This window comes from Hylobates moloch, unplaced genomic scaffold, assembly GCF_009828535.3.
Source record: "Hylobates moloch isolate HMO894 unplaced genomic scaffold, HMol_V3 SCAFFOLD_12, whole genome shotgun sequence".
NCBI classification, from domain to species: Eukaryota; Metazoa; Chordata; class Mammalia; order Primates; family Hylobatidae; genus Hylobates; species Hylobates moloch.
In genome coordinates this window covers 39,162,675-39,190,229 of record NW_026652287.1, presented here as the reverse complement: position 1 = coordinate 39,190,229, position 27,555 = coordinate 39,162,675, and the positions used below count along the sequence as shown (strand labels likewise).

At 46.0% G+C, this 27,555-nt stretch overlaps 2 protein-coding genes across 4 annotated transcripts in view; one reads left to right on the top strand and one right to left on the bottom strand.

The window, feature by feature from the left end:
• ACSBG2 (acyl-CoA synthetase bubblegum family member 2) overlaps positions 1 to 24,428 on the bottom strand; it is a 96,831-nt gene extending 72,403 nt beyond the window's left edge. Inside the window, exon 1 of the mRNA XM_058425116.1 lies at positions 24,410 to 24,428. The gene's annotated coding sequence lies outside the window, so the exon portion shown is untranslated. The remainder of the gene's footprint in view (positions 1 to 24,409) is intronic.
• RFX2 (regulatory factor X2) overlaps positions 24,311 to 27,555 on the top strand; it is a 129,562-nt gene continuing 126,317 nt past the window's right edge. For all 3 annotated transcript variants that reach the window (XM_032169388.2, XM_032169386.2, XM_032169387.2), the window contains exon 1: positions 24,311 to 24,484. The gene's annotated coding sequence lies outside the window, so the exon portion shown is untranslated. The remainder of the gene's footprint in view (positions 24,485 to 27,555) is intronic.

The following is a 27,555-nucleotide window of genomic DNA, read 5'->3' as shown; positions in this document are numbered from 1 at the left end:
TAAGGTAAATCTTTGTATCAATTCTGAAAAGTTGCTAACATTCAGGCACAGAACCTAGACTAGTCAATGCACTATGTTACCGTTACAGCTTGGTTGTAATAAAGCTAAGAATTGAACATTCTCTTTTTTGAGTTCTTCTTATTATTATTTTGAGACAGGGTCTTGCTCTGTTGCCTATCATACAATGGCACAGTCTCCGCTCACTACAATCTCAACCTCCCCAGGCTCAAGCAATTCTTCCACCTCAGCCTCCCAGGTAGCTGGGACTATAAGTCCGCATCGCCATGCCTAGTTGATTTTGATTGATTGATTGATTGAGATGGAATCTTGCTTTGTCACTCAGGCTGGAGTGCAGTGGTGCAATCTCGGTTCACTGCAACCTCTGCCTCCTGGATTCAAGCGATTCTCCTGCCTCAGCCTCCCGAGTAGCTGGGATTACAGGCGCCTGCCAGCATGCCTGGCTAATTTTTGTATTTTTAGTAGAGACAGGGTTTCACCATGTTGGCCAGGCTGGTCTCAAATTCCTGGCCTCAAGTGATCCGCCCACCTCAGCTTCCCAAAGTACTGGGATTACAAGTGTCAGCCACTGTGCCCAGCCTGATTTTATTTAATTTTTTGTAGAGATGAAGTCTTGCTTTGTTGGCCAGACTAGTCTCAAACTCCTGGCCTCAAACGATCATCCTGCCTTGGCCTCCCAGAGTGCGAGGATTACAGGCAGGAGCCACAGTGCCCGCCCAGAATTGAACGTTTTTATCTCTATTTTCATAAAGAAGGCAGCTAGTATACTTGACAGCTTCTGTTACTGAAATTTTTTGTTTGTCTGTTTTTTATAAACCTCTTTCCTTCTCATTCCTCACCTTTTTTTTTTTTTTTTCCCTGAGACAGGATCTTGCTCTGTCGCCCAGGCTTGAGTGCAGTGGCACGATCTCAGCTCACTGCAGCCTCCACCTCCCGAGTTCAAGAGATTTTTGTGCCTCAGCCTCCCGAGTAGCTGGGATTAACAGGCGCCGCCACCACACGGGCTAATTTTTTTTTTTTTTTTTGAGACGGAGTCTCACTCTGTCGCCCAGGCTGGTGTGCAGTGGTGCCATCTCTGCTCACTGCAAGCTCTGCCTCCTGGGTTCATGCCATTCTCCTGCCTCAGCCTCCTGAGTAGCTGGGACTACAGACACCCACCACCACTACCGGCTATTTTTTTGTATTTTTAGTAGAGACGGGGTTTCATTGTGTTAGCCAGGATGGTCTCGATCTCCTGACTTCATGATCCACCTGCCTCGGCCTCCCAAAGTGCTGGGATTACAGGCGTGAGCCACCGTGCTTGGCCTAATTTTTTGTATTTTTAGTAGAGATGGGGTTTTTGCCATGTTGGCTAGGCTGATCTCAAACTCCTGACCTCAAGTGATCCACCCACTTGGGCTTCCCAAAGTGCTGGGATTACAGGCGTGAGCCACTATGCCCAGTTACCCCTTTTATTTTCTCTCCAAATTCTCCTTTTTTCCTCCTTCTATTTCTCTTTTTCCTCTTTCCTTTCCTTTTTCCTTGCCTTTGAAGTTAATATGGGACACAGCCACACACAGCCATTCTATCCTTCTGCTTCCTGGTTGCCTAGAAGTGGTTAATACCTCTGGCTGAAAACAAAATGTTTTTTTTTTTCTTTTAAATGTGTTTGGTGTGTATTCAGCTTGCCCCTTCGATGGCTGTTCGGGGTCACAAGTATTTGCTATGGAAATGATTCCGTGTTGCAGAGAAACGTGGCAGCAGACGGCAAAAAAGCCGTGAGACAAATAAAAGATCTCTGCAGCACTCAGGTGCTTTTTACACAAAATCCGCTATTCAGAAGCCCCGTCATTATGGAAATTGTCCTTTTATGCTTCTCTTGAAAGGATCAGATGCTCAAACTCAGGTTTGTACCAAGTAAGAGGCTCTTAAAACCACGCATCAGTGCGTAAATGGCCTGTAAAGTTCTAATAGGAGCTGGTTAATTAACAGTCATCAATTAAATAAAAACAATCAATTAGGGAGAAGCTCGTCTGGGAGAAAAAAAATAGTTTTAACAACCACCAAGGATAAATTCTCTCAAGGAGACCTGGAAATGTCCCAGGAAGGAGGCAGTTTTTGTATCGTTCTCATACCCAAACTCGTTTTCACTGGCCCTGTGGTTTTACTAATTCTTTCCTTGTAAACGTGCTGTCTAAATGTTTTTGTTTGCGGCAGGGAAGGGTGGCTCATGATTATAATCTCAGAACTTTGGGAGGCTGAGGCCAGAGGATAACTTGAGCCCAGGAGTTTGAGACCAGGATGGCGATACCTCGTCTCTTAAAAAAAAAAAAAAAAAAAAGAAAAGAAAAATAAATTAGCTGGGTTTGGTGGTGGCAGGTGCCTGTAGTCCCAGCTACTCTGGAGGCTGAGGTGGGAGGATCCCTTGAACCCAGGAGTTTGAGGCTGCAGTGAGCTGTGACCGTATCACTGTACTCCAGCCTGGGCGACAGAGCCAGACCTCATCTTCAAAATAAATAAATAAATAATTTTGTTTGATTTTATTTTGTATTTTAGCAGAAAAATATCTTTTTATCATGCCATTTGAGTTCTATGGCAAAAAAGAAGATTGAAAAATAATATCCGTGCTTGGTAAACAATGCAGACAGACTCAACAGCATGAAAGGTTCTTCGATGAAAGTTAAGCCTCCCTTCTACTCTTATGTATATCCTTAGTGTATTTTTTTTTAATCTTTCCAGAAATATTATCTGCATATACAAGCATGCTGCAAAAGGGCGCAGAGGAGGCATGGTACAGGGTGGAAGTGAAGAACTCGGATTTTAGAGACGTGCTGCTTGGGCTCGAATCCCAGCTTTGCAATTTGCTAGCTAGCTCTGTAAGTGTGGACAAGTGACTGACCCCTTCTGTACCCCAGTGTGGTGGGCAGCCCCCACATGGGCCCCCAGGGTCCCCATTGTCTCATGTTCACACCCTTATCTAATCCTTCCCCTGAATGTGAGATGGAGTCTTGCTCTGTCGCCCAAGCTGGAGTGCAGTGGTGTGACAATCTCAGCTCACTGCAACCTCCGCCTCCCAGGTTCAAGCCATTCTCCTGCCTCAGCCTCCCAAGTAGCTGGGATTACAGGTGTGCTTCACCACGCCTAGCTAGTTTTTGTATTTTTAGTAGAGACTGGTCAGGCTGGTCTAGAACTCCTAACCTTAAGTGATCCGCCCACCTCAGCCTCCCAAAGTGTTGGGATTACAGGCGTGAGCCACTGCATCCAGTCTCACCGACTTACTTCTTCTTTTTTTTTTTTTGACATGGAGTCTCACTCTGTCACCCAGCCTGGAGTGCAGCGGCATGATCTTGGCTCACTGCAACCTCCGCCTCCTGGGTTCAAGCAATTCTGTGGCTCAGACTCCCGAGTAGCTGGTATTACAGGCACCCGCCACCATGCTTGGCTAATTTTTGTATTTTTAGTAGAGACGGGGTTTCACCATCTTTGCCAGGCTGATCTTGAACTCCTGACCTCATGATCCACCCGCCTTGGCCTCCCAAAGTGCTGGGATTACAGGCGTGAGCCACTACGCCCGGCCTACTCACTGACTTACTTCTGACAAATAAGTCAGAAGTGATAGGTTGTCACTCCTGATATAGGGCTATAAAAAGACTGTGGTTTCTGTCTTGAGTGCCTAGGGGAAGCCAGCTGCCAGGTCCTAGCTGCCATGTCACAAGGACACTAAGGCATGTTGTTGAAAAGCTTACATGGTAAGGAACTGAAATCTCTAGCCAATAGCTGTTGAGCTGGCACTCAAGCCTGCCAGCAACCACGTGAGTGAGCTTAGAAGTGAATCCTCTCCCATAGGGAGTTGCTGTTCAACAGGTATGAAGTTTCAGCTATATGAGAGGCATAAGTTCTAAGATATGCAGCACAATATTATGCCTAGAGTTAATAATACCATGCTGTGCACATCAAAATGTAAGAGGCTACATCTCATGTTAAGTGTTCTTACAAGAAAGAAAGAAAAAGAGAGAGAAAGAAAGAATAAAAAGGGGGGAGAGAAAGAAGAAAGAAAGAAAAAGAAGAAAGAGAAAAAAGAAAGAAGAAAGAGAAAAAAGAAGAGAAAGAAAGAGGGGGAGGGGAGGAGGGGGAAGGGGACAGAGAGAGGGAAGGAAGGAAGAAAGAGTGAATAGGTCAGGTGTGGTGATTCGTACTCGTAATCCCAATACTTTCAAAGGCTGAGGTGGGAGGATTACTGAGCCCAGAAATTTGAGACCAGCCTGGGCAACATAAGGAGACCCCATCTCTACAAAATATGAAAAAAATTGCTGGGCACGGTGGCATGCCCTTGTGGTCCCAGCTACTCAGGAGGCTGAGGTGGGAGGATCACTTGAGCCTGGGAGGTCAAGGCTACAGTGAGCCGTGGTCACACCACTGCACAGCAGCCTGGGTGACAAAGCAAGACCCTGTCTCAAAAGAGAAAGAAGGGAAGAGGAGAGGAGATGAGATGAGAGGAGAGGAGAGGAATGGAGAGGAGGGGAGAGGGGAGGAAGGAAGGAAGGAAGGAAGGAAGGAAGGAAGGAAGGAAGAAGGGAGAGAGGGAGGGAGGGAAAGAAGGGAGGGAGGGAAGGAAGGAAAGAAGGGAGGGAAGGAGGGAGGGAGGGCAAGAGGGAGGGAGGGAGGAAGAGAGGGAGGAAAGAAGGGGACAGGAAGGGAAGGGAAGGGAGGAAGGGAGGGAGGGAGGAAGGAAAGAAGGAAGGAAGGAAGGAAGAATAATTTTCCCAGTTGAGCCTTCAGATGAGCCTGCAGCCCCAGCTGACAGTTTGGCCACAATCTCCTGAGAGACATGGAGCCAGAACCACTCAGCTAAACTGCACCCAGATTCCTGACCCACAAAAGCTATGTGAGATCATGAATGCTTGTTTTAAGCTACTAAACTTTGTGGTAATTTGTTACACAGCAGTAGATAGTGAATGCATTCAGTTCCCTTATATGTAAATGGGAATAATAATGCAAAAATTATCATGAAGATAAAATGAGTTCATATGGCAAAATGATGGAGAAACTATTTAGCACATAGTAAACAATAAATGTTTGTATATTGACTTTAAAGGGTAATATATAGATAGGTATCTACTATAAGACATACACACACACACTCTGTAGGTAGACATATACTTTATTTTATTTTTATTATTTATTTATTTATTATTTATTTATTTTTTTTTTTTTTTTTTGAGACAGAGTCTCTCTCTGTTGCCCAGGCTGGAGTGCAGTGGCACAATCTCAGCTCACTGCAAGCTCCACCTCCCGGGTTCACGCCATTCTCCTGCCTCAGCCTCTCCGAGTAGCTGGGACTACAGGCGCCCACCACCACGCCCGGCTAATTTTTTGTATTTTTAGTAGAGACGGGGTTTCACCGTGGTCTCGATCTCCTGACCTCGTGATCCGCCCGCCTCGGCCTCCCAAAGTGCTGGGATTACAAGCGTGAGCCACCGCGCCCGGCCTTTATTTATTTTTATTTGTTTTTTTGAGGCAAGGTCTTGCTTGTCGCCCAGGCTGGAGTGCAGTGACACCATCTTGGCTCACTGCAATGTCTGCCTCCCGGGTTCAAGCAATCCTCCTGCCTCAGCCTCCCGAGTAGCTGGAGTACAGGCATGCACCACCATTTCTGGGGTAATTTTTGTATTTTTTAGTAGAGACAGAGTTTTGCCATGTTGGCCAGGCTGATTTCAAACTCCTGGCCTGAAGTGATCCATCTGCCTTGGCCTCCCAAAGTGCTGGGATTACAGGCACAAGCCACCATGCCTGGCTGGTAGATATACACTTTAAAGGGTACTACTTTAAAAGCTACTACTTTAAAGGGTACTCTTTTTAAATAAATATCTTTCTTTAAAAACACAAATAGGAGTGCACTATGAACACTGTACTGCATTTACTTTTTTTGTTTAATAAGTAGATTGTAGCCATTCTATACTGCTCAGATAGTTTCATCTTATTCTTTTTCATTGCTGCATAATATTTCATTGTTTAGCTGAATGCTGCTTTAGGTAATCAGTGCTTTATTGTAGGCTGTTTAGGGTGTTTCCAGGTTTTTGTCATTCACTTTTTCTCAATACCTCATCTTAAATTATAATGTTTTTCACTCACAGACTATTCGAGGTGACAGAGACCCATCCTTGGAATCACTTGATGCTGGGGTTTCAAATCGGTGATTCTGGGCATGCAAACACTCTGTTGTGCCCCTTGCCTTCAAAACAGCTCCATTTTCACCTGTTTGACTCCAAACCCAGATCTCTAGACACCTAACCCTCCTCACTAGCCTTCCATGGGAATTGAAGCTTTATCCACAGCTTTATTATGGGGTGATGTGAGGCAAAGAATTCATTTCACAGCCAAAAATTTGGGAATACGCCTAGATTATTCTTTCTCTCTTTCTTTCTTTCTTTCTTTCTTTCTTTCTTTCTTTCTTTCTTTCTTTCTTTCTTTCTCTTTCTTTCTTTCCTTCCTTCCTTCCTTCTTTTCTTTCTTCCCTTCTTCCTCCCTCCCTCCTTCCCTTCCTTTCCCCCTCTCTTCCCTTCTTCCCTTCTTCCCCCTTTCTCTTTCTCTCTCTTTCTCTCTTTCTCTTTCTTTCTCTCCCTTCCTTCCTTCCTTCTTTCTTTTCTTTTCTTTTCTTTTCTTGTCTTTTCTTTTCTTTTCTTTCCTTTTCTTTCATTGACAGAGGCTCTGTTGCCCAGGCTGGAACACAGTAGTAAAACACAGCTTACTGTAGCCTCATATTCATGAGCTCAGTCCTCCTGCCTCAGCCTCCCGAGTAGCTGGGACTACAGATGTGTGCAACCATGCCTAGCTAACATTTTTAATTTTTTTTAGAAATGGAGGTCTCACTTTGTTGCCCAGACTGGTCTCAAGCTCCTGGCCTCAAGTGATCCTCCCACTTTGGCCTCCCAAAGTGCTGGAATTACAGTCGTGAGCCACTGCGCCCAGCCTAGATCACATTTTGTTTATTCATTCCTCCATGGATGGACACTGGAGTCATGTGCACTTTCTGGCTTTATGAGCTAATGCTGCTAGGAATATTCATGTAGAAGTTTTTGCGAAGACCTAAGTTTTCAATTCCTGTGGGCAGACACCTAGGAGAGGAATTGCTGGATCCCATGGGAATTCCACTTTTTACATTTTGGGGAACTGGAACTTTGAGTTTTAGAAGTGGGAAAGTCCCAAGGAAACCAGGATGAGTTGGCCACCCTGAAAATGATTCCTCCTTGGTGTCACTTGCCCTTGAGCCTTAGGTAAGAGGAGCAAGGGAGTCAGGTGTTGCCTTGTACACACCCCTTTCCCTCTACCACTACCTGGTTATCCACTCCTGTGGCCTCCTCTGCTGCAGACTTCAGCTCTGCTATTTCCCCTCCAAGCTGCGCCCAACAAGATCCTCCAACATGGTTCAAGTGGCTACTTTAAGCAGGCAAAGCTTTCTCTCTGGAATGAACTGGACCAGAGTCCACTAGGAGAAAATATCAGCCTTACCTCCATTCATTCAAGAATTAAGGTTCATCTCTCTCCTCCCTGTCTGCCCTGGGTGTCCTATGTCAACAGGAATGTGGCACTTCTGCAATTTCTCTTTTCTTTTCTTTTCTTATTAAGAGACAGGGTCTCTCTCTGTCACCCAGGCTGGAGTACAGTGGCGTGATCATAGCTCACTGCAGCCTCCATCTCCTGGCCTCAAGCGAGCCTCCTGCCACAGCCCCCCAAGTAGCTGGGACCACAGGCACATGCCACCACGCCCTGCTAAGTTTTTAAAATTAATTTTTGTAGAGATGAGATCTCACTATGTTGTCCAGGTTGGTCTCCAACTCCTGAGCTCAAGTGATCCTCCCACCTGGGCCTCCCAAAATGCTGGGCTTACAGGCATGAGCCACCACACCCTGCTGATGTGGCACTTCTTTGATATGACATTACTTGGGCTACAGTAGGGATACTGGAGAGCAAACAGTGACCAAACAGAGTGTAAGTCCAAGCTGAAATTTTCTGCAGGAAATTCACACCTAATTCCTCCTGCTGTATTATAATATATAATCACTGTTTGACCCTGAAATTGTAGAATTGCAATGAAAAACTAAGGATGAATCTCACAGCAACTCTTAGATCTCTCTTTTTTTTTCTTCCTTCCTTCCTCCCCCTCTCTCTCTCTCTCTCTCTCTCTTTCTTAGACAAAGTCTTGCTCTGTCACCCAGGCTGCAGTGCAGTGGCATAATTTTGGCTCACTTCAACCTCTGCCTTCTGGGTTCAAGCAATTCTTGTGCCTCAGCCTCCCACATAGCTGGGATTACAGGCATGCACCACTACACCTGGATAATTTTTTTTTTTTTTTTTTTTTTAGTAGACAGGGGGTTTCATCATCTTGGCCAGGATGGTCACAAACCAACTCTCTTACATCTCTTTCCCAGATTATTATCAGATTTTATGTTTGGTAAATTTTAACACCCTTCATATAAGTGCAGAATTGCATTCTTTTTTCTTTACATTTCCCTGATGGAAGAATTTCTTTGCTATTTCTGCCCACCCAGCCTTAAGAGATTTGGGCAATCAAAGAATTGAAAGCAGGGTCTTCAAGAGATACTTGTACATTCATGTTTATAGCAACATGATTCACAATGGTCAAGAGGTGGAAACAGCCCAAGTGCCCACCCATGGATGAGTGGATGGATAAAGACAATGTGATCCATCCATATGGTAGAATATTACCCAGCCTTAAAAAGGAAGCAAATTCTTACACATGCTACAATATGTATGAAGTTGAAGACATTATGCTAAGTAGAAGAAGCCAATCACAAAAGGACTAATATATGAGGTCCCTAGAGTAATTAAATCCATTGAAACAGAAAGTAGAATGCCAGGTGCTAGGGGGTTGTGGGGGGATGGGGACTGAGTTTTTCATGGGGACAGAGTTTTAGTTTGGGAAGAGGAGAAGGTTCTGGAAATGATGGTGGTGATGGTTGCACAACCATGGGAATGTGCTTAATGCCACTGAACTGAGTACTTACACATGGTTGCAGTGGTAAATTTTATGTTTGGTATATTTTACAATTTTTAAAAATGTTAATAAAGGCTGGGTGCAGTGACTCACGCCTGTAATCCCAGCACTTTGGGAGGCTGAGACAGGTGGATCATGAGGTCAGGAGTTCAAGGCCATCCTGGCTAACACGGTGAAACCCCATCTCTACTAAAAATAACAACAACAACAACAACAACAAAAATTAGCCAGGTGTGGTGGCAGGCGCCTGTAGTCCCAGCTTCTCTGGAGGCCGAGGCAGGAGAATCACTGGAACCCGGGAGGCAGAGGTTGTAGTGAGCTGAGATCGTGCCACTGCACTCCAGACTGGGCTACAGAGTGAGAATCCATCTCAAAAAAAAAAAAAAAGCAAAAATTAGCCGGGCATGGTGACGTGCACCTGTAGTCCCAGCTATTCAGGAGGCTGAGGCAGGAGAATCACTTGAACCCAGGAAGCAGAGGTTGCAGTGAACCGAGATCATGCCTCTGCACTCCAGAGTGAGCAACAGAGCGAGACTCTGTCTTAAAACAAAATGAAAAATAAAAAATAAAATGTTAATAAAGATTTGGACAAGAGATTCGCACCTGCCAGCTTGGCATTTCACCATCCATTTCTTCTACTGTAATTTACTGAAGAGCAACAGTGAGTCAAGCATGATTCTAGACTAGGGTCTCTCCCTCCCAGCACCATTGGCATTTTGGGCTGGATCATTCTCCAGGGTGGGACTGTCCTGGGCACTGGAGGGTGCTGAAAAGCATTCCTGGCCTCCATCCACTCGATGCCAAGAACAACTTCTAGTCATGATAACCACAAATGCCCCAGACATTGCCAGTGTCCCCTGAGGGACAGATTCAATCCCAGTGAGAACCACTGAGTTAGGGGGTTCCAATGACCCCCAAGAGACTCTGCATCCCATAATCATCTGCCCGCCTAAGGTCCCAGGAGGCCGAACACATTTAAATCCACACCCTGAGTGGGGAGGGAGAGGGGAGGTGGATCCCAGGAGCTGGGGGTCCCCTTGGTTTCTACCGTCTGCCCTGTTGGGAGTTTATTCTGGTGTCTAGTGTGTGAGTGAGGGACCTAACTCAATTTTCCCCTCATTAATGCAGTTTTTTTTTTTTTTTTTTTTTTTGAGATAGAGTCTCACTCTGTCGCCCAGGCTGGAGTGCAGTGGCGCGATCTCGGCTCACTGCAAGCTCCACCTCCCGGGTTTACACCATTCTCCTGCCTCAGCCTCCTGAGTAGCTGGGACTACAGTTGCCTGCCACCACACCCGGTTAATTTTTTTTTTTTTTGTATTTTTAGTGGAGACGGGGTTTCACCGTGTTAGCCAGGATGGTCTCGATCTCCTGACCTTGTGATCCACCCGTCTCGGCCTCCCAAAGTGCTGGCATTACAGGCATGAGCCACCACACCTGGCCCATTAATGCAGTTTCTTAGCCTCAGGACTGTTGACTTTGGGCCATATCATTCTCTGGGGTGGGGCCGTCCTGGGCACTACCGGGTGCTGAGCAGCATCCCTGGCCTCCACCTACTCCATGCCAGGAACACCCCCAGCCCTGAGAACCCAAAATGTTCCCAGACATTTCCAAATGGCCCCTGGGGAGCAGAATCGCCCTTGGTTGAGAACCTTTGCTCTAGATCATGGGGAGATAGAGAAGTAAGACAGAAAGAAAAAGGTCCCCACTCTAATGGAATTTACATAGACTGGAGATTCAGGGTAAAGGCAATTCACAGAAAAGCAAATGAAGTGGGTTGCAAGACTGAAATTCCAACCAGAGAACTGAGACACAGTGGTTGTGGAATTCCCCAGTGAGGTGGCAGCCTGCTGGGCAGGTTTTTACTCATTTATTTTTCATTTTAATTTATTTTATTTTTACTTATTTATTTATTTTTTGAGATGTAGTCTCACTCTGTCGCCAGGGCTGGAGGGCAGTGGTGCGATCTTGGCTCACCGCAACCTCCACCTCCTGGGTTCAAGCGATTCTCCTGCCTCAGCCTCAGCTAAGATTACAGGCACCTGCCACTACGACGAGCTATTTTTTTTTATTTTTAGTAGAGACAGGGTTTCACCATGTTGGCCAGGCTGGTGTCAAACTCCTGACCTCATGATTTGCCCCCATTGGCCTCCCAGAGTGCTAGGATTACAGGTGTGAGCCACTGTGGCCAGCCAAAATTATTAATGAGTTTTGAGCAAGGCACCCTGAATTTTCAGTTTGCACTGAGCCCCACAAATTCTATAACTGATTCTGGTTTGTTTCCAAGGCACCCCATGAAAGAGTCAGCTTTAAACCTTGGCCAGGATCAAAGGAAGAGAAACTGGCTTACAACAGTACCAGTTAAAGAAGACTCCCCTGCTCAGAGCAAGACTCCGTCTCAAAAAAAAAAAAAAAAAAGAAGAAGAAGACTCCCGCGCTTCTCTGCTTCCCCTTCCTCCTTCACACTGGCCACTCTTTGCCCCGATGGGTCAGAAACAGCAGCCTCCTGGAGGAGAGGAGCTGACCACAACCCCAGCCCCTTCTCAAAGCCAGAACTGCCACCGGTTCTAGATGGGAGATGCTCGTATAGGTGAGGACCCAAAATGCCACCCCTGGAACTGACAACTGTAAACACGCAACACAGTAGCTGCACCACATGAAGCTGCTGTTCCTGCATCTGTTTCCAGACGCCCACAAACTAAAGGCTAGACATCAAAATGACGATAAAGAAAAGTCCCCATAATCTCTGTGGCTGTGCTTTTCCAGCAGCAAAAGCTGAGGCAGCAAGAAAGATGAGCTCCCCCTAGCGTGCAACAGTGTCAAATGCAAGCAATGATGGGAACTTAACTCGCACCCTAGCTGTAAGGGAGTCTGGAAAATGCAGTTTTTCGATGTCTCAACTTTGCAAGACCAGAAGGCATACGTGAAAAATGTTGGAAGAGACGTTAGATACTAATCCCACTTGTTCACCCCAGGCTAACAGAGGTAGAATGCAGTTTGGTATTCTACCTCCAATGACCTTAGACAGTCCCTTCTTCCAGGGACTAAGCAAGAAGACAAAATGTGTAATAGTGTTGAACATCAATGAAAGTAGGTCTTTGGCTGGTGGGATGCTGCTAAACTTCTGAAAGCTTCCTTTTTATTTTTCTTTTTTCTTTTTTTTTTTTTTTTTTTGAGATGGAGTCTCACTCTGCCACTCAGGCTGGAGTGCAGTGATGAGATCTTGGCTCACTGCAACCTCCACCTCCCAGGTTCAACCAATTCTCCTGCCTCAGCCTCCCAAGTAACTGGGACTACAGGTGTGCACCACCACGTCTGGCTATTTTTTGTATTTTTCATAGGGATGGGGTTTCACCATGTTGGCCAGGCTTGTCTTGAACCACTGACCTCAAGTGATCTGCCCACTTCGGTGTCCCAAAGTGCTGGGATTACGGGCTTGAGCCAACATGCCTGTCCTGAAAGCTTCCTTTTAATGGTAATTGGGTTTTCTTAAAAGGTCACAGGATAGGGTCCCCACCTTGTCCTGCCCCTCTATTGGAGACAATTGTCACTTAACCAGCCTAAACCTACTGCTACGTACAATTAGTTCTGCTGTAATATGATATATGTGTTACTAAAAATCACTGGCCTGGGCAAAATTGTGCAATTATGGTGAAAGTGAGGTTAGGATGACAAATACTCAAAAACTTTGTCAGTGAGTGACACATTAAAACACAAGACAAAGGACTGGGCATGGTGGCTAATGTCTGTAATCCCAGCACTTTGGGAGGCCAAAGTGGGGGGGATCATGAGGTCAGGAGTTTGAGACCAGCCTGGCCAACATGGTGAAACCCCATCTCTACTACAAATACAAAAATTAGCTGGGCATGGTGGCATACACCTGTAATCCCAGCTACTTGGGAGACTGAGGCAGGATAATTGCTTGAACCCAGGAGGCAGAGGTTGCAGTGAGCTGCGATCATGCCACTGCACTCTAGCCTGGGTGACAGAGCAAGACTCCGTCTGGGGGAAAAAAAAAGAAAAAAAAAAGAAAAAGGACCTAATAAATATAATATGGTAGCAGGGTTTTTAAAATAACAATGTTATGGAGATGTAATTCACATTCTATGAATTCATTCTTTTTTTTTTTTTTTTTTTTTAATTGAGACGGAGTCTCGTTGTCGCCCAGGCTGGAGTGCAGTGGCGCTATCTCGGCTCACTGCAAGCTCTGCCTCCCAGGTTCACGCCATTCTCCTGCCTCAGCCTCCCAAGTAGCTGGGACTACAGGCGCCTGCCACTGCGCCCAGCTAATTTTTTGTATTTTTAGTAGAGACGGGGTTTCACCGTGGTCTCGATCTCCTGACCTCGTGATCCACCCGCCTCGGCCTCCCAAAGTGCTGGGATTACAGGCGTGAGCCACTGTGCCCGGCTGAGTTCATTCTTTTAAAGTATATAATTCAGTAGTTTTTAGTATGTTCATAGAATTGTACAACCATGACTACTCCCAATTTTAGCACATTTTTATCCTTCCCACAATGAAACCCCATATACTTTAGCAGCCACTCCCCATCACCTTCTTCCCCTAGCCCCTGGCAACCTTTTTTTTTTTTCTTTGAGATTAAGTCTCACTCTGTCACTCACGTAGGAGTGCAGTGGCACAATCACAGCTCACTGCAGACTTAGCTCCTGGGCTCAAGCCATCTTCCTGCCCCAGCCTCCCAAGTAGCCGAGACCACAGGCACATGCCACCATGCCCAGCTAATTTTCTTTCTTTAGGGCTGGGCACAGTGGCTCATGCCTGTAATCCTAGCACCTTAGGAGGTTGAGGCAGGTGGATCAGCTGAGGTCAAGAGTTCAAGACCAGCATGACCAACATGGTGAAACCCTGTCTCTACTAAAAATACAAAATTAACCAGGCATGGTGATGTACACCTGTAATCCCAGTTGTTCAGGAGGTTGAGGCATGAGAATCGCTTGAACCTGGGAGGTAGAGGTTGCAGTGAGCTGAGGTTGCACCACTGCACTCCAGTTTTGGTGACAAAGTGAGACTCTGTCTCCAAAACACACACACACACACACACACACACACACACACACACACACACACACAATTCTTTTTTTTTTTTTTTTTTTTGTAGAGATGGCCCCTCTCTATGTTGCCCAGGCTCCTGGCAACCATTAATCTACATTCTGTGTCTATGGATTTAACTATTCTGGATATTTCAAACAAATGGAGTCATACAATATGTTACCCTTTGTTACAGGCATCTTTTATTTAGTGTAATATATTGAAGGTTAATCCATGTTGTATCAATATTTCATTCCAACTTATTGCCAAATAACATTCCATTGTATAGATTTACCATATTTTATTTATTCATTCATTCATTGATAGACATTTTTATTGCTTCTACTTTTTGGCTATTCTGAACAATGCCACTATGAACATTTGTGTATAAGTTTTGGTATGGATGTAGGTTTTCATTTCTCTTAGATATTTACCTAGGAGAAGAATTGTTGGCTCATACAGCAATTCCATATTTGACTTTTTGAAGAGCTACCAGACTGTTTCCCGAAGTGGCTGTACCATTTCATACTCCACTAGCAGTGTATGAGGATTTCAGTTTCTCTACATCTTCACCAATACTTGCTATTATCTGTCTTTTTTTATTATAGCCACCCTAGTGGGTGTGAAGTGGTATCTCATGGAAGTTTTGGGTTGTATTTACCTGATGATTTTCAGCATCTTTTCATGTGCCTATTGACCATTTGTATATCTTCTTTGAAGAAATGTGCATTTAAATTTGTGCCCATTTCTAATTGGATTAGGTGTCTTTTGTTGTTGAGCTGTAAGAGCTCTTTATATATTACAGATACAAGTCCCCATATATATCTGTATATGGCTTCCAAATATTTTTTCCCATTTTGTGGGTTGTCTTCTCACTTTCTTTATGGTGTCATATCAACCACAAAAGTTTTGAATTTTGATACTGTCCAATTTATCTATTGTTTTCTTTCTTTGCTTGTGCTTTAGGTATCATATTTAAGAAACCATTGCCAAACCAAAGTAATGAAGATTTACTCCCGCATTTTCTTCTAAGAGTTTTAGTTCTTACATTTAGGTCTCTGACCTATTTTAACTTTTGTGTATGGTGTGAGGTAGGGGTCTAATTTCATTCCTTTGCATGTGGATATCCAGTTATCCCAGCACCATTTGTTGAAGAGACTACTCTTCCTCATTGAGTAATCTTGATGCTCCTGTCAAAATCAATTGACCAGGTCAGGCACAGTGACTCAGTGACAGGAGGACCATTCGAGACCATGAGTTTGAGACCAGCCTGGGCAACATAGTGAGGCCCTGTTTCTACAAAAAATAAAAACATTAGCTGGTCATGGTGGCGCATGCCTGCAGACCCAGGTACTTGGGTGGCTGAGGTGGGAGGATTGCCTCAGCCCAGGAATTTAAGGTTGCAGTGAGCTATGATTGTGCCATTGCACTCCAGCCTAGGCAATAGAGTGAGATCCTTTTTTATATAAAAAAAATGCTTTTCAGATCGTTAATTGCTAGAGCATAGAAATACAATTGTTGGCTGGGCACAGTGGCTCACGCTTGTAATCCCAGCACTTTGGGAGGCTGAGGCAGGCGGATCACAAGGTCAGGAGATCAAGACCATCCTGGCTAACACGGTGAAACCCCATATCTACTAAAAATATAAAAAATTAGCTAGGCGTGGTGGCAGGCGCCTGTAGTCTCAGCTACTCAGGAGGCTGAGGCAGGAGAATGGCGTGAACCTGGGAGGCAGAGGTTGCAGTGAGCTGAGGTCGTGCCACTGCACTACAGCCTGGGTGACAGAGCGAGACTCTATCTTAAAAAAAAAAAAAAAAAGAAATACAATTATTTTTGTTGTTGCTGCTGTTGTTTGCTTGTTTGTTTCTTCTTCTTCTTCTCCTTCTTCTTCTCCTTCTCCTTCTCCTTCTTTCTTCTTCTTCTTTCTTTTTAAGTAAAACAGCAGGCAGCTCCACAAGAGGCCAGCCCTCCTCACTTCCCCAGTACCAGCACAACATGTGCACCTCAGCCTCCATGGCCCAGAGGAGCCCAACCCAGCCCACCTGACCCTGGTCTGCAGTGCTAGGCACCAGGTTCTAATTGTCTTCATATATTGATATTGTACTCTACAACCTTGCTGAATTTGTTTCTTAATTATAATAGCGATTTAGTAGGTTCCTTAGATTTTCTGTATACAAGATCATATCATCTACAAATAGAAGTAGTTTTACTTCTTCCTTTCCAAACCAGTAGCCTTCTATTTCTTTTTCTTACATCGTTGCCCTGGCTAGCTCCATCAGTATAATGCTGAATAGAAGTGGTAGAGTGGACATCCTTGTATTGTTCCTGACCTAAAGGGTAAAGTATTCAGTTTTTTGTTTTTTGTTTTTGCCGGTTAAGTACTCTAATATTAACTGTGGGATTTTCATAGATGCCCTCTATCAGGTTGAAAAAGTTCTAGCTCTAGTTTGTTGTGTTTTTATCATGAGTGTTGGATTTTGTCAAATGCTTTTTCTGCATATATTGAGATGATCATATCGTTTTTGTCCTTTATTCTACTAATATGACTTTTAAAATGTTGACCCAACCACCTTTGCATTCTTGGGATAAATTTGACTTAATCATAGTGTATAATTCTTTTTTTTCTTTTTTTTTTTTGAGATGGAGTCTCACTCTGTCGCCCAGGCTGGAGTGCAGTGGTGCGATCTCGGCTCACTGCAAACTCCACCTCCCAGGTTCACGCCATTCTCCTGCCTCAGCCTCCTGAGTAGCTGGGACTACCGGCCCCCACCACCACGCCCGGCTAATTTTTTTTTTTTTTTTTGTATTTTTTAGTAGAGACGGGGTTTCACTGTGTTCGCCAGGATGGTCTTGGTCTCCTGACCTCATGATCTGCACCTAGGCCTCCCAACGTGCTGGGATTACAGGCATGAGCCACCACGCCTGGTGGTGTATAATTCTTTTTATATGTTTCTGGATTTGGGATTGAGGATTTTTGCATTTATAATCATAGGACAGATTGGTGTGTAGTTTTATTTTTTATTATAATGTCTTTGTGTGGTTTCGTTATCCAGATAATACCAGATTCATAAAATAGTAGTGTTCCCTCCTTTTCTATTTTAAGACAACAGATGCTCCTCAACTTATGATGGGGTTATAGCTTGATAAACCCATTGTAAGTTAAAAAATACTGTAAGTCGCCCAGGCATGGTGGCTCACGCCTGTAATCCCAACACTTTGGGAGGCCTAGGTGGGAAGATCATGAGGTCAGGAGATCAAGACCATCCTGGCCAACATGGTGAAACCCTGTCTCTGCTAAAAATACAAAAATTACCCAGGCATGGTGGTGGGTGCCTGTAATCCCAGCTACTTGGGAGGCTGAGGCAGAAAAATTGCTAGAACCCAGGATTCGGAGGTTGCAGTGAGCCGAGATCACGCCACTGCACTCCAGCCTGGTGACAAGGGGAGACTCTGTCTCAAAAAAAAAGAAATTATATATATATATATAAAGTTGAACCATCATAAGCTGGGGACTATCCAGTTTGTGAGGGATTGATGCTAATCCTTCTTTAAATATTTGGAAGAATTAACTAATATAATCATATGGTCCTGGGCTTTTTTTGGAAAGTTTCTTTTGGATTACTACTCAATTTCTTTACTTGTTATAAGTCTATTCAGATTTTCTATTTTTCATTGAGTCAGTTTTGGTAGTTTGTGACTTTCTAGGAATCTGTCCATTTCATTTAGATTATTTTTGGGTTACTAGGTTTCATTTACTTTATCTAATTTGTTCGCCTACAATCATTCATAGCGTTGCTCCATCATTCTTTTCATTTCTGTAAAATTGGTAGTGATGCTTCCTCTTTCATTCCTGATTTTAGCAATTTGAGTCTTCTCTCTTTTTTTCTTGGTTAGCCTAGTTAATTAAAATTTTGTTGATCTTTTCAAAAAACCACCTTGTGATTTTGTTGATTCTCCCGATTTTTATTTCTCTATTTTGTTTGTTCCTACCCATATATTTATTATTTCTATCCTTCTGCTAGCTTTGGGTTTAGTTTACTCTTCTTTTCTCAGTTTCTTAAGGTGGAAGGCTATTGATTTGAGATCCTTCTTCTTTAGTAACATAGGTGTCTAGCAGTTATATGTTTCCCTCTGCATTAGCTGCCTCCACAAATCTTGGTAGGTTATATTCATCTCAATGTGTTTTTCTTTTCTTTTTTGAAATGGAGTCTGTTGCCCAGCTAGAGTGCAAAATGGCATGATCTTGGCTAATTGCAACCTCTGCTTCCCAGGTTCAAGTGATTCTCCTGCCTCAGCCTCCTGAGTAGCTGGGATTACAGGCTCATGCCACCACACCCAGCTAATTTTTGTATTTTTAGTAGAGACAGGGTTTCACCATGTTGGCCAGGTTGGTCTCAAACTCCTGACCTCAGGTGATCCATCTGCCTCAGCCTCCCAAATTGTTGGGATTAAAGGTGTGAGCCACTGTGCCTGGCCCTTAATGTATTTTCTAATTTCCCTCATGATTTCTTCTTTGAGATTGAAGAGTTTTACACGTTTTAGTTGGTTAAGAAATATATAAATACTATAGTAAATATGCCACATTGCCATGAAAAAGGCCTGAAGTTTGCTTGAGGAAGTTGCTATTGAAGGATTGCAGCTTGTGAGTTATTGTGAAAAGGTAGAAAAGTCATCTGTAATCAGATGGAAAGTTGTAATGCTAGGTGTAGATAAATGTGGCTCATAATTCACAGGAAGCTGAGGTGGCTGGTAGATATTTCAGATGTGTGCTTATGCATATTTTGTGCAGTCCTACACTATTTGGTCCAGACAGGTGCAGTTTTCTATTTACCTAGTGTTTCTTGCAGGCAAAATTGTGCATAAGGAAGGCAAAATCCACATTATGCTCAAATTGTTTCCTATTATATCCACCACTTTGGGACTAACTCACATTTCAAAGACAAGCATTCTAGCAGAATGGAGCATACAAACCAGCTACAAGGCACCTCCTGTCGCACCCTAAAACGTTATCCCTCACTCCCCACATCTCGTCCACTAGAGTGTTCTTCCAAATGTACCCTCAGTCCACCCACTCATGTCTGCCTCCACTACCAGGTCCCTAAACCAAGCCACCATACTTTCCCACCCAGGAGAACTGGGACACACTCCTAGGATCTCTCTCTGTCCCTTTTGTCTCCTACAATCTATTCCCCATAAGGTGGCTCAACTGAGATTTCATTTTTATTTTTATTTTCATTTCTATTTTTTGAGATGGTGTCTCTCTCTGTTGCCCAGTGTGGGGTGCAGTGGTGCGATCTTGGCTCACTGCAACCTCTACCTCCCGGGTTCAAGCTACTCTCCTGCCTCAGTCTCCAGAGTAGCTGGGACTACAGGTGCCTGCCATCATGCCCAGCTCATTTTTGGATTTTTAATAGAGACCAGGTTTCACCATGTTGGCCAGGCTGACCTCGAGTAATCCACCCCCCTAGGCCTCCCAAAGTGCTGGGATTACAGGCATGAGCCACTGTGCCTGGCCTCAACTGAGCTTTTAAAATTATAGTTTAGGCTATGCATGGTGGCTCATCCCTGAAGCCCCAGTACTCTGGGATGCCAAGGAAGGAGGATCACTTGATGTTAGGAGTTCAAGACCCTGTCTCTACACACACACACAAAAAAAAGTCTTGTATTTAGCCAGCCTTGGTGGCACATGCCTATAGTCCTAGCTACTTGGGTGGCTGAGGTGGGAGAATCCCTTGAACCCAAGAGTCTGAGGGTGCAGTGAGCTATGATCATGTCACTTCACTCCACCCTGGGTGATAGAGTAAGAGTCTCTCTTTTTTTTTTTTTGAGACAGAGTCTCACTCTGTCGCCCAGGCTGGAGTGCAGTGGAAAGATCTCGGCTCACTGCAAGCTCCGCCTCCCAGGTTCAGGCCATTCTCCTGCCTCAGCCTCCCGAGTAGCTGGGACTACAGGCGCCCGCCACCATGCCCTGCTAATTTTTTGTATTTTTAGTAGAGACAGGGTTTCACAGTGTTAGCCAGGATGGTCTCGATCTCCTGACCTCATGATCCGCCCACCTCGGCCTCCCAAAGTGCTGGGATTACAGGCGTGAGCCACTGCGCCTGGCAAGAGTCTCCTAAAAAAATAATTAATTGACAAAATAAAATAAAATCACAGATCGGATTACATTCCACCCACTCCCCCCACCCCCCACCTGTCCCCGCACACCCCCCTGCTTAAAACCCTCCATGGGGGCGGGGCGAGGGGGCTCCCGCCTGTAATCCCAGCCCTTTGGGAGGCCGAGGGGGCCAAATCACTTGAAGTCAAGAGTTTGAGACCAGGCTGACCAACGTAGTGAAACCCCAAGTCTACTAAAAATACAAAAATTAGCTGGGCGTGGTGGCATGCACCTGTAATCCCAGCTACTCGGGAGGCTGAGGCAAAAGAATCGCTTGAATCCAGGAGGCTGAGGTTGCAGTGAGCTGAGATTGTGCCACTGCACTCCAGCCTGGGTGACAGGCGACTCCATCATAAAAAAAAAAAAAATTAAAAAAAGAAAATGCTTTGGAATTAGATATAGGTGGTGGTTGCACAACATAGTGAATGTACTAAATGCCACTGAACTGTTTCCTTTTAAAATGGCTCATTTTATGGTATGTAAATGTCACCTTAATTAAAAAAAAAAAAAGTGCCACACAAAAGCAGTACTCTAAGTTGCCACTTGTTGGCTTGTCTTTGGCTACTCAGTGCTTGTCTTTTGAGATAACTTGGGCCACAGTTTCCACCTCTGGCCAGGGCTGGGAGCGGGAAGAGGTCTAGCTTAGCTAAACGGGTTGACCAGGACAGGCAGTCACCTTACTCCCCGAGGCTACAACTTGAGATCGCACCACTGCATTCCAGCCTGGGCCTGGGCGATAGAGCGAGACTCTATCTCAAAAACAAACAACAACAACAACGACAACAACAACAACAAAAGACACCCTCCATTGGTTTCCCAGTTTGATCGTGACTTCTTCCCTATGGCCTCCAATAAAATGACTGCCATCATGTCATCCCCTGACTCACTCGCCCCACCCACTCACTGCTCTTCCCCTTTCACTGGGCTCCAGCTATGCCCAAGGACCTGCTTTCTGTTTCTTCCACATCAGCTTTCACCCCAGGGATTTCGAATTCCAAACTGTTTTCCTTTGTTCCTCGTTACTCCAACGGTGCCTCAAATGTCAGCTCCTTAGAGAGACCCTGGGTGACCAACTCTTCCCGCTTTGGGGATTTCCCGGTTTTAGCACTGAAATTCCCATATCCTGGGAAACCCCTCAGTCTTGGGCCAAGCAGGATTGTTGGATATCCCAGGGAGATCATCTCCGGCTGCTCTATCTCAGACAAGCCCCACCCACCCACTTCTCCCACCAAGCCAGTGCTGTGTCACTTTTCCTATGGGCATGGGAATTTTATCTATTTTATTTACACATCTGTCCCTAGCACCTAGCAAATAGTAGGCTCTATCTATCTATCTATCTATCTATCATTTATCTATCTATCTATCTATCATCTATCATCATATACACTATATATATATATTAGAGACAGGTTCTTGCTCTGTCTACCAAGCTGGAGTTCAGTGGCACAGTCATAGCTCACCACAGCCTAGAACTCCTGGGCTCAAGCGATCCTCCCACCTCAGGCTCCTGAGCTGCTGGGACTATAGGTGTGCACCACTGCACCTGGCTAATTTATTTTACTTTATTTTTATAGAGATAAGGTCTCACTATGTTGCCCAGGCTGGTCTTGAACCCCTGGCCTCAAACGATCCTCCTGCTGAGTCACTGCACTTGGACCTCAATAAATATTTTTGACTAAATTAATAGTTGAATGAAAGGGACTGATTACTGTAGACCGCTTAAGCTTAAGATTCTGTCACATAGCCGGGCGCAGTGGCTCCTGCCTGTAATCCCAGGACTTCGGGAGGCTGAGGCGGGTGGATCACTTGAGATCAGGAGTTTGAGACCAGCCTGGCCAACATGGTAAAACCCTGTCTCTGCTAAAAATACAAAAATTAGCCGGGCATGGTGGCAGGGGCCTGTAATGCCAGCTACTCGGGAGACTGAAACAGGAGAATCGCTTGAACTCGGGAGGTGGAGGTTGCAGTGAGCCGAGATCATGCCACTGCACTCCAGCCTGGGCGACAGAGACTCTGTCTCAAGAAAAAAAAAAATTAGAAGATGATGAAATCAATTTAGCAAATCACCGTCCACATTTTAATTAAAATGAAACAACAGGAAATATCAGAGTGTGTTAAAGTATCATTTCACGGTACTTTAGTTACAGTATCATTTGTTTTAGTTATAGATATGTTTGTGTGGACTGAGCCCCTAGGTAAAATGTATTTCCTGCTGTATGCTGTGGTCAAAAATGTTTGAAAACCACCCATCTAGTGATCAAGAGCATGGACTTTAGCACCGGACTACTAGGGTTCCGATTCCTCACAAGCTGTTTGACACTGGGCAAATTCACTCATTCTTTCTGGGCTTCAGCTTCCTGATCTGAAAAATGGGGATAGGCCGGGCATGGTGGCTCATGCCTGTAATCCCAGCACTTTGAGAGTCCAAGGCGGGCGGATCACTTGAGGTCAGGAGTTCCAGGCCAGCCTGGCCAACATGGTGAAACCCCGTCTCTACTAAAAATACAAAAATTAGCTGAGCATGGTGGTGGGCGCCTGTAGTCCCAGCTACTCGGGAGGCTGAGGCAGGAGAATCACTTGAACCCGGGAGACGGAGGTTGCAGTGAGCCAGATCACACCACTGCACTCCAGTCTGGGTGACAGAGAAAGACTCTGTCTCAAAAAAAGAAAAACAAAACAAATAAAAACGGCGATAATGCCTAGCATCTTTCTAAAGATGCGACTGTAAGATTTAATGAGTTTGCATATTAAAAAAATGCTTAGATCACTTTCTGGCACATAACAATTTAATCAGTGTTCACTAATATCATTTCTTTTTGAATGAATGAGTGGGGCTGAAGCTTAATCTCCTGCCTTTTCTCAGTACAAGTTGTTTTCTCCTATTCTTCCAGCCCCTTGTCTCGAGTAACTGTGTTTACCTCTTTATTCTGTTTGCTGTCAGTGTTCCCTCACGAGAATAAAAGCTCTATGAGGATCTGTCTGTCTCTGTCCTACTCATAGCTGAATCTACCAGCTTGAGAGGAGGGTTGGTGAGTTTGGCAAACATTTTCTGTAAAGGACCGTATAGTAAATATCTTAGGCTTTGCGTGGGACATGCCGTCTTTGCGCAACTACTCCACTCCTCCCCTGTAGTGTCAAAGCAGCCTTCCAAGCCGTTCAAGGAAATGGGCGTGGCTATGTTCCAATAAAGCTTTATTTACAAACCCAAGCAGGCACAATTTGACCCGCAGGCCACAGTTTGCCAATCTTTAAACTAGTTCAAAATACTGGACCCAATACAATAAAAGAGAGTCTCCTATCAGGTTCACACCCCACAAAAGCTCCTTTTGATAGTTTCTTTTTTTTTTTTTTTTGAGACGGAGTCTCGCTCTGTCGCCCAGGCTGGAGTGCAGTGGTGCGATCTCGGCTCACTGCAAGCTCCGCCTCCCGGGTTCATGCCATTCTCCTGCCTCAGCCTCCCGAGTAGCTGGGACTACAGGCGCCCGCCACCACGCCCGGCTAATTTTTTGTATTTTTAGAAGAGCCAGGACGGTCTCGATCTCCTGACCTCGTGATCTACCCGCCTCGGCCTCCCAAAGTGCTAGGACTACAGGCATGAGCCACCGCGCCCGGCCGATAGTTTCTTTTAACCATGTAAAAATATATATTTATTTAAATTTTTAGCTGGGGGTCCGTGAAAAACAGGCCGCGAGCCAGAGTTTGCTGACCCCTGATCAGACTGTCCCCACATGTCCCACACTCCTCCTGTGGGGTAAACGAAGTCCCTTGGGTCCCCTAAAACTAGACTTTCCCAAAATGCGCCACCAACCCCCGGCCCCGCGCGCGCCACCGGTTCGCCAACCCTCTGAGCCGAGCGCGCCTCCCGCCAAGACCCGCCCCTCTTCGCGGCCATTGGCCGAGTCTCGCACTCTTTTTCACCGGGGAACGCCTTCTCCTTCCGACAGACTCTGCAGACAGCCAATGGGACGCCGCAGGATCTCGCGCCCCGCCCTCTTCGGGCCCATTGGAGGCGGGAGTGGGCGGGCTGTTAGGAAGGTGGGGCTCGGAGCCTGGTAACCGTTGCCGGTAACAACGCCCCGCCCCGTCGGGCGGGCGGGCTGCGCGAGGCTGGCTGGCGGCGGGAGCCGGAGGAGGAGCGGCCGCCGCCGCCACCGCCGCCGCCATAGAGACTGTAGCCGTGGAGACTGTTACTTACCAACGGGGACCAACACGCAGCAGCCGCTGCCGCCGCCGCGGGAGCCGCTGCCCGAACTCCCGGCCCGAACTCCAGGTGACCGATGCGACCGCCCCGGGCCCAGGCCGGCCGGGGAGTGTGGGGGGCGGCGGGGACCCCGCTCGGGGGGCCGGGGGGCGGCAGCACGTCCTCGCCGCTCACCCCAAACGTCCGGGTGGTGCGCCCGCGGGACCCGCCTCCGCCACCCCGTCCCGCGCGCGCGGCGGAGTTTGGGGGGACCCTGGCGACGTCCCCACTTTCCTTATTGACTGAACGCGGGGGAGGTGCGCTGCCGTCGCCTCACTTTTTACAAAACTTCCTTAGGTTGAGGCGTCCGGGGCCCCTTTCTCACGCTTACCTTCAAACTCGCTGAGTTGGGGGCGCCCCGGGAACGTCTCTCAAACTCCTCAAACTCCCTGAATTGGGGGCGCTTGGGGACCCTCTTCTCACTTTAACCCCCTAGATCTCTGAGTTGGGGGCACCCGAGGACCCCTCTTTTACTCATACCCTCGAATTCTCTGAATTGGGGGTGCTTGGGGACCCTATCCTCACTTTTACTCCCCAGATCTCTGAGTTGGGGACACCCGGGGACCCCTCTTTTACTCATACCCTCAAACTCCCTGAATTGGGGCCACCTGGGGCCCTCTTCTTACTTTACTCCGCAAACCTCCGAAATTGGGGTGACCCCAGAGCCCTTCTGTCACTCTTAGTCGCAAACTTCTTGCATCGGGGGGACCTCGAAGACTCCCTTCTCATTTTTACCCCAAATTCCTAGATTTGACTTGTCCCGGGGACCCCCTTTTTAGTGGACTCCCAGACATACTGAATTTGGGGGCACCCCTGGAACCTTTTTCTCATTCCTTAACTAAAAGCTGGTGCGTCTGCCCTGGGGAGAACCCCTCTTGTCCTTCTCACCTTTTCATCCCAAGCTTCCCGAGCGAGCTTCCCCGGGAACCATTTCTCACCTTTTCGCCCCAAATCCTCGCGTTCAGGGCGCCTCGGACACCCCCTCCCCTTCTCCGTGTGACCCCATATTCCTGAGTTTGGGGGTTCGTGCGTCCGCCAATCTTTCCACGTGCCCCCAAGAAGCCCCTCCGCACGTCTGCAGCTCTCCTCTTAGGACTGATCTGGAAAGGAGAAAAGTTTCACCAACGCGAGTGAAACTTTTTTTTTTCAATTTATTTATTTTGTTAAAGAACCTAAACTGCTCAGGGCATTTTCTCCGAGGCTGTGCGAGTGCGTGTGTGTGTTTGTGGATTTAAACTCCACCCCGCCCCCCCCCGCGCTCTCGCGGGCGCACACACACACACTCACACACACACTCATTCACTCACACCCCAAATGCTCATTTCTTTCTCTTTCCTCCCTCCGAGAAGCCACCGCGCTCCCTCGCCACCAGCCTCCGGCTCGGTTCCTTTTGGTTTTCCTCGCTGCCCCGCTGGGAAAGTTGGGTTTCCCGATCCTAGTGGCTATTTCAAGGGCCCCCGAGGGCCCCAAGCGCCCGGGCCATTCTGGCGGCTGCCGGTGTGGTTCATCTTTCCTATTTTAACCTCCTGGTTGTGCGGCAAGAATGGGGAAGGGAGAGGGCAGGAGGGAGCTCGGGACCCAGGGCTGGCTGCCTGACCTCCGCCCCCCCCCCCCCAGGCTTCATTCCTACTTTGGGGCGTTCTCCCTGCAATTATTTTCCTGCTTTGTACCATAAATGACCAGCGCAGGCTTCGATGAGTTCTTTTCCCTCTCTGTCAGCTTCATCTCTGCAGATCCAAGGTATCAAACCTTGTACAAGCTTCATTCTCTGTTTCAACTAAGAGTTCCCCAACAAAGTAACAGTAATAATAAGAATGACACAAAACAACAGAGTTTTTTAAAAAATTTTTGCCTGTACATATTGTTGACATGTATTTTATCTTTTTAAGTCATGCCCTGAAACATTGTTTGCTTATGGAAAGATCCTTACCTACAGTCCTTCTGGATAAGGAGGAGGGGGGCATCTGTGCTTTCTCCTGCTCTAGTTTAAAGACTTGAACTGACTCTAAAATAACCTTAGAAACGGCAACTCACCTACTCTGCCCAGAGAAGTAAGAGTTTATGGTAACCTCCCCTAGGAAAAGAATATAAGTTCTTGAATTACCAGGGCTTCTTCATCAACAGGCATGGTACAGAAGGCAACTTACAATGTATGATGGGAAAGATCACTGTCCTGTGATTCTGTGACAGTTCAACGGACTTGGGTTGGGAACGAATTCTGAAATAGTTTGCTCCTGCAGGAAAAGCAATACTGAAATATTTTAGTTTTTTAAGTTCTTTCTTATAAACCACTGAATCTGAGAAGAGAGAGACAGTTATTACCTCAGTAACAGGACAAGATCTTTGAAATCACTTGCTCTTTGCTTTCTGCATGAAGGGCACGCATTACCTTAATGTATGTGTGACGTATATTTAAATATAACAATATAATATAATGTGTATGTGATGTATATTTAAATGTAAATACTCATCTTTTAACATTGTTTATCATTGAAGTACTGTTAAGGATGGTTCTGTCCACCAGAAATGCAGGTGCTGGGGAATTATTTATCTGGGTCTTATTCCTTAGATCTAATTGTTTAGTTTTACATTAGCATTATAATTAATAAAAATATTAAATTGGCTTAACTGTAATATTATAATTGAGTCAAAATTTTAAATGCACCTGTGGATTTTTTTTTTTTTTTTTTTTTTGAGACAGGGTCTTACTCTGTCACCCAGACTGGAGTGTAGTGGCAAGATCTCAGCTCACCACAACATCCACCTCCCAGGCTCAAGGGATTCACCTGTCTCAGCCTCCCTAATAGCTGGGATTACAGGCGCACGCCCCCCCACCCAGCTAATTTTTGTATTTTTAGTAGGGATGGGGTTTCACTATGTTGGCCAGGCTAGTCTCAAACTCCTGACCTCAAATGATCCAAGCGCCTTGGCCTCCCAAAGTGCTGGGATTACAGGCGTGAGCCACCGCGCCTGGCCCCTGCACCTGTGGATTTGTTTGTTTGTTTGTTTGAGACAGAGTCTTGCTCTGTCTGCCAGGCTGGAGTGCAGTGGCACCATCTCGGCTCACTGCAAGCTCCACCCCCGGGGTTCACGCCATTCTC